The sequence below is a fragment of the Ranitomeya imitator genome, chromosome 9 (genome assembly GCF_032444005.1).
Source record: "Ranitomeya imitator isolate aRanImi1 chromosome 9, aRanImi1.pri, whole genome shotgun sequence".
Lineage (NCBI taxonomy): Eukaryota > Metazoa > Chordata > Amphibia > Anura > Dendrobatidae > Ranitomeya > Ranitomeya imitator.
In genome coordinates this window covers 42,924,415-42,932,030 of record NC_091290.1, presented here as the reverse complement: position 1 = coordinate 42,932,030, position 7,616 = coordinate 42,924,415, and the positions used below count along the sequence as shown (strand labels likewise).

The window sequence follows — 7,616 nt, the reverse complement described above, 5'->3', positions numbered from 1 at the left end:
GATAGATAGATAGATAGATAGATAGATAGATAGATAGATAGATATGAATAAGCCGCTCCATCCTCACATCCGTGGCCGACATCTACCTCTGTGCAGTGTACGTAGCTCCTCCAGAGTCTCCATACTTCAACCCAGACAGCTTTGAGACCCTAAAGACTGAAGCTGCCCATTTCCAGACTCTTGGAAACGTTCTCATCTACGGAGACCTCAACGCAAGAACGGGAAGAGAAAGAGACTACCTGACCACTGATGGAAACATCTATATACTTGGAGCAGATACCGACTGTGACAACCCAGTGCACACCGACAGGAACAGCTATGATTGCACAGTTAATAAAAGTGGCAGAACGCTGTTGAACCTATGCCGAAGCCTTGGACTTCGTATTCTCAATGGCCGCACCAAGGGAGACTCACTGGGAAGACATACCCTAAACTCCCATGTGGGCAGCAGTGTGATAGACTATGCCATCACAGATATGGACCCTACAAATATTGGCGCCCTTATAGTCACCCCACAAACACATCTGTCAGACCATAACCAACTGCTCCTATACATCAAATCCACAAAGAAATCACCCTCACAAACCCCGCAAAAGACCGGCCTCTTTAGCCTGCCACCATCCTTCAAATGGTCCAAGATGTCGGCCCCAAAATACAAAGATGCCATCAACAGACCAGAGATCAAGGAGAAGCTCCAATGTTTCCATAATAACGTGTATGAACTCAACCCAGAAGGAGTACACCTAGCGGTAAGAGACCTTAACGACATTCTATATGCCATGGCAGAAATGTCTGACCTGAAAAGAAGCATCAACAAGTGACCGAGTAAACAAAATCCCAACAACTGGTTTGACAAAGAATGCAAGACCATACGGAAGGCCCTAAGAATGGCCTCAAATAAAAAACACAGAGACCCCAATAACCCCACTCTGAGAGAAGCCTACCACACCGTACAACGAAATTACAAAGCCATCCTCAGAAAGAAAAAGCAAAACGACATCTCTACCAAACTCCTCCAACTCCAAGATGCCCTTGAAGACAACAAATTTTGGGAACTGTGGAATCACCTTGGATCCAACCAGAAAAGCAACAGCCTCCACATCCAGAGCGGCAACATCTGGCTCCAGTACTTCAAGGACCTCTACAATGACATCCCAAGTGAAGACCTGAACCTGGCACAAAAAGAGCTTGTGAAAAAACTGAAAGATATGGAGGAAAAGTTCAAAGATTTCCAAAATCCTCTGGATACACCAATCACACTGACAGAAATAACAGAAAGGATCACACAGATAAAAGGTAAAAAAGCCAATGGTCCAGATGGGATCCTCCCAGAAATGCTGAAATACAGCCCTCCAGACATCCAGACTGCGATAACAAAACTATTTAATATTGTACTGCAGGCCGGCTGCTTCCCCAAAAACTGGAACCAAGGCCTCATAACCCCTATACACAAAAATGGGGACAAGTACGACCCAGCAAACTACCGAGGGATATGTGTCAGCAGCAACCTGGGTAAACTCTTCAACTGCATCCTGAACAAGAGGATCCTCACCTTCCTCACCGAGCACAACGTCCTCAGCAAGAGCCAAGCAGGGTTCATGCCAAACCACCGCACCACTGACCACATCTACACTCTGCACAGCCTCATCAAGAGCCACGTCCACAATACAAAGAACGGGAAGATATACGCTTGTTTTGTGGACTTCAAGAAGGCCTTCGACTCAGTGTGGCACCCAGGACTATTCCTAAAATTGCTGGGGAGCGGAATAGGAGGCAAAACATATGATGTCATCCGAAGCTCCTACACAGAGAACAGTTGCAGTGTGAAGGTCAACGGAAGGAGGACAGCCTATTTCCAACAAAGTCGAGGAGTGAGACAGGGCTGCAGCCTCAGTCCAATGCTCTTTAACATCTACATCAATGAGCTGGCAGTGGCCCTAGAGTCCTCCTCAGCACCAGGACTCACCCTCCATGACACCCAGGTGAAATTTCTGCTGTATGCAGATGACCTCGTGCTGTTATCACCAACTGAGAAAGGCCTCCAAGATCATCTGAAAATCCTAGAGACCTTCAGCAGCACATGGGCACTGCCAATCAACGAGAAAAAAACTAATATCATGGTGTTCCAGAAAATAAAGCAGAAACCCACTGGCAATCCTACCTTTATGATAGACAACCGTCCACTTACTGAAACCAACAGGTATACCTACCTGGGCCTAGAACTCAGCCAGTCAGGGAGCTTCAAGCAAGCCATAGAGTCACTAAAAGACAAGGCATCCAAAGCCTTCTATGCCATCAGAAGGCGTCTGTACCACCTCAAGGCACCAGTAACCGTATGGCTAAAAAATTTTGACTCCATCATTGCCCCAATTCTTCTATACGGTAGTGAGGTCTGGGGCCCAGTCTCATACCCAAACTGGTCAAAGTGGGACGCTGGGCCGACAGAAATATTCCACCTAGAGTTCTGCAAGCATCTTCTCCAAGTCCATCGGAGCACATTAAATAGCGCCTGCCGAGCAGAGCTGGGCAGATTCCCAATACACATCGCAATAAAGAAGAAGGCGCTGTCATTCAAGGCTCATCTACAAAGTAGCAGTCCCAGCTCCTACCATCACAAAGCCTTCCTACACCAGGAAGCCTAAGGAAGCCTCCCAAGTAAAAGTACCCAAAGCCAGTCTGACCAAGCCATCAACCTCCATGGCCTGACAAAAGATGAAATCCAGAAAATGGTACACAAAGTCAAAGAGGAATATCTCAGCATTTGGAGGAACGACATAAACAAATCCCAGAAACTGACAATATACCGGAATCTACAGAGGGAGTACAAACTGGCCCCATATCTAGAGAAACTAGAAAACCCCAAAGATCGACAGATCCTGAGCCGATACAGACTGAGCGCCCACAGCCTACTCATCGAATCCGGGCGGCACCGACAGAACTACAAGCCTCGAGAGAACAGACTCTGCCAGCAGTGCCCCCAGGAGGCCGTGGAGGATGAGGCCCACTTCCTGCTGAGGTGCCCCAAATACTCCGCACTGAGGGACACTCACTTCAAGAGGCTGTCTGATCTCCTCCCAGATTTCACCTCCAAGGAGGAGGAAGAGAAACTGCCGATAATACTGGGGGAAGAGGAAAGTGCAGTGGCCGTAGCAGCGGAATATGTCAGTGCCTGCCACAGACTAAGAGGAGCCTGATATGTCATGGACTCCCGTACCCCAACACTGGACATATCCCTATCCCCCGACTAAAGAGCCCGATATGTCATGGACTCCTATACCCCACCCTGGAAACATCCCCTATCCTCTAAAAGGAATTTGATATTCCCTGGACCTCTATATGCCCCCCTCCCCCACCCCCGTATTTTTACCATATGCTTTGGCAATGCTAACATGTACTTAGTCCTGCCAATAAAGCTCATTTGAATTTGAATTTGATAGATGAGATAGATAGATAGATAATGGATAGATAGATAGATAGATAGATAGATAGATAGATAGATAGATAGATAATGGATAGATAATGGATAGATAGATAGATAGATAGATAGATAGATAGATAGATAGATAGATAGATAGATAGATAGATAGATAGATAGATAGATAGATAGATAGATAGATAATGAGATAGATAGATAGATAGATAGATAGATAGATAGATAGATAGATAGATAGATAGATAGATAATGGATAGATAGCATCCCTTAACAGCAGACTTCTAGGTTCCCCGGTTCCTGTTTGTATCACTGGGAAGTCGATGACCATATGAACAGGTCGGGGCTCCCGCCCCACTCCCCCCTGCATCAAGGGACGCGCGGGCCGCGGCGCATGCACAATCGGCAGGTATCATGCAGCTGTCACATTCTAATGATCTAGACTGGTGCATGAATGGAAATGAATGAAGAAGAGGTAACCTGTTATCATGCAGCCAGTGACTGTAAAAAGTAAAGGGATTGCAGTCTCTTACCCGTTACAACAAGAGCAAGGTAGCCATTAAAAACAGCAGAGGAGCAGGGTTTATTTTTATGAAGTTGTAAAAGAAGGAGACTTAGTTACTGCAGTAATAAGCTGTATAAATGGTCTTTTGAAGAGTTAATTTAAAAAATTAAAAAACAAAAAAAAACTGGAGATGCCGGGGATTGAACCCGGGGCCTCACACATGCGAAGCGTGCGCTCTACCACTGAGCTACATCCCCTTGCTGTTTTTTCTGATCTCATTATGAAAAACTGCTCAGGACAGATCCAAATATCTCCTGCAACCCAGCTGTAGTAAATTATATACTGCACTTTATGCAGCAGAAACACACATGCAGAGGGCAGTAAGGCTGGGGTCACATTGCGTTTTGGTCAGAGCGCTAACGGACAGCGTTGCACGGCGAAATTAACGCCATGCAACGCGTCCGTTAGCGCTCCCATTGCCCGCAATGTACCAGCGCATTGCTAGCGCGTGTCATTTTCGGCACGCGCTAGCGACGCGCCGGTCTTTTGCAGCGCGCCTCGGACGCTGCTTGCAGCGTCCGCGGCGCGCCCGAGGTCCGTTCCCCGCTCTCGCAGATCGGGGATCTGCGAGAGCGGGGACGTTAACGCGACCCCGAAACGCGACCCTTTAAAAACATTGCGTTAGCGCAATCCGCTAGCGCTAGCGCTAAACGGATTGCACTAACGCAATGTGACCCTAGCCTAACACAGGCCGAGCAGGGATCTAGATACAGCCTGAAATTGCATGAGTTATGCACAAGGTGGCAGCATTGTAAAACCATATTCACGTCTGCTCCAAACATTTGCAGCAGCACTGTCATTCAGCCATATTATATGAGGTATGGAAAGGTAAAATATCAAACGGGCCATTTCTATAGAGATTTTTCTGAACATTTAAATAAATGTTATCACTGCATGATTACAATGAACGAGGGATCCTAGAGCCTATGATATTATATGTCCACCAACCTGCAAGCTTGTCGCCAATTGGTGGCACTTTAAAGCGAACCTATCAGGCCTCCCATGCCTGCCAACCCAGCAGCAGTCACCTATGTATGAGCAAATTCCGCATAACCAGCCCTGAATAACGTTATTGAGTGAAAACAAGGTAAAAAAAATATTTATAATGGCCCTACTTGTTATGCTAATTAGGGCTTTGACTAGTTGATGGGACTGACACCTACTGGGCAAAATAATTCTCTCTCCTGCAAAACAGAGGAGAGGCAATTAGTGTATGTGCAAGCCCAAACCTGAGTGTAACAATCAGAGGAAAAGTGTTAGGGTACCGTCACACAGTGGCATTTTGATCGCTACGACGGCACGATTCGTGACGTTCCAGCGATATAGTTACGATCTTGCTGTGTCTGACACGCTCCTGCGATCAGGGACCCCGCTGAGAATCGTACGTCGTAGCAGATCGTTTGAAACTTTCTTTCGTCGTCTAGTGTCCCGCTGTGGCGGCATGATCTCATGGAGTAACAAAGGTGTGCACGATATTGTATACGATGTGCGCATAGTAACCAACGGCTTCTACATCGCACATACGTCATGAAATTATCGCTCCAGCGTCGTACATTGCAAAGTGTGACAGCAGTCTACGACGCTGGAGCGATATTGTTACGATGCTGGAGCGTCACGGATCGTGCCGTCGTAGCGATCAAAATGCCACTGTGTGACGGTACCCTTAGAAGCAGCATTTCCTGAAGCAGGTTCCTTCTAAAAAAAAATAACTGTTTTGACCTCTGCTATGTTCCATTATAAACATCTGTTTTTTCAAGCGGAAGATTCTTCCGGACGTGTTCCTTTTCTTTGGAGTTTTGCAAACTTGAAGCTTTTATTTTTTATATATTTTTAGTTTTTGCTTTGTTTGATCCACCAAAAACAAATCAATCGAGATCCTAAAATCCGCGTTTCCTATCTTGATGGCCAGCATTCCCTGATGAACCCCCGCTATTCCCACGGGGGGGGGGGGGAGAGGGGAAACGCGTCGGATACTATCTGGGATGTCGTTCTTATGGGGGCTTACCGATGACTCATCGTGATAGCGACCCTTCACATCATAACACAGATGAGAATATGGTTATTGTGCATGACACGTGGCATAAGTTGATGAATACTATCAGCCACAAATGCGTACACTGTGATAATGTATTAAACCGTATTAAGGGGAGCACATGACTTATGAAGTGTCGCTTGTTGGTGGTCTCTGGAACTATTATGTTTGAAAGTGGCCTTTTATTTTTGTGGAGGTCGATCGGTGGCCCAATGTGGATAGCATACTCCGTTTTGTGTTCCATTTAGACATTATTGACCAGCTGCAATGTACTCTATATAAACAAACATCATGGTATTTACTGGTGATTTAGGATATATATATAAAAAAAGTCGTATAGAAGGCGGAGTGTTTTGCTTCCTTTTAACAATACTGCAGAACAAATAAGACAAGTTCATAATCTCACACTGTATTTGCCTACAGACTGGTAAGGACATTTTTCTATAAAGGGGATATTATTTCCCATTCTCTCCCATTTTGGAGTAAAATAGACTGTTTATTATTAGGGGAAATACCCGCTCTATTTATTATTTCATTTTTTCTATTTTTCTTTTTCAAGTTTTTTTGTTTTTTTCACATGGGCAATGGATGTATTGGGACATATTTTTAGCTGATCACAGGGATTTGTAGGGACAGGAGGGCGAGCCGCGGCAGAGTGGGGGCTCCTACCGCTGAAACTTAGGGTGCCAACCTCCACTGTCAGGTAGGGGTCACTCTAGTTTACTTATAGGGCCCAACAGGACACACTATTGGTATTTATATTATTCCCTATGGTATTTATATATTTCAATTATTGGTACTTGTCTCCAATTTTGGAATACTCTTTTAAACTTTATACATTAAAAGTTATATTTTAGGAATCCTTGTTTCTTTCTTTTGTTTTTTTTTTTTGCTTTGCTTGGCCTGTTATAAGAGTTTATTTTCAATTTTTTTCAACCGCACATTTTTATTGTCTTTTTTTTAAATTCATAGAGTTTGTATGGGGGCGTTTCTAGATGTTTCCGTATACCAATAGCTCGGCATTTCTCTAAGCAAATCGAAGGCATTGGAATTGATGTCAAGTGAATAAAAAGAGGACCATAGAGGAGTTGGAAATCGGAGAAAACAAAGATCAGTGAGTATTATAAAAATTGACACTACACACATACAATAAAACTATTGTCTAAAATGTCTTGGAATGCCTTTGTCATTGGAACTAGAGAACCTAGACCAATCCCTGATAAACCACCCCTACAACATTACGCTTCCTAGACTAAACTTTACAGCTGGTGCCTTGTAAGTTAGTCAAGTAACATTCTCCTGATCTGTTCCAGACCTATACTATAGTGTAACGTGGCACAGCTGTAGTGGTGCTCAAAAGAAGGTTCCCACACCAGAAACTATGTATAATAAATTTTGGCACTCAACTTTGTCAACCGTAAGTATTTTATTGGCAACCACTTGTACAAACGGTTCAGTCAATGGTGCTGACCTTCTTCAGTGTACTTAATGTTCAGAAATAGCATGTATGTGTGACTCAAGATTGGATATGGTCCTATTTCGGATCCTATATGATGGTCCTAATGAGGGTGGTATGTAGAGTAGGATAG

General features: G+C 44.6%; 1 non-coding gene across 1 annotated transcript; it reads right to left on the bottom strand.

Moving 5' to 3' along the window:
* Positions 1 to 4,120: 4,120 nt before the first annotated feature.
* TRNAA-CGC (transfer RNA alanine (anticodon CGC)) lies at positions 4,121 to 4,192 on the bottom strand. The gene has a single exon. It is a non-coding gene; the product is annotated as a tRNA-Ala (tRNA).
* Positions 4,193 to 7,616: the final 3,424 nt, after the last annotated feature.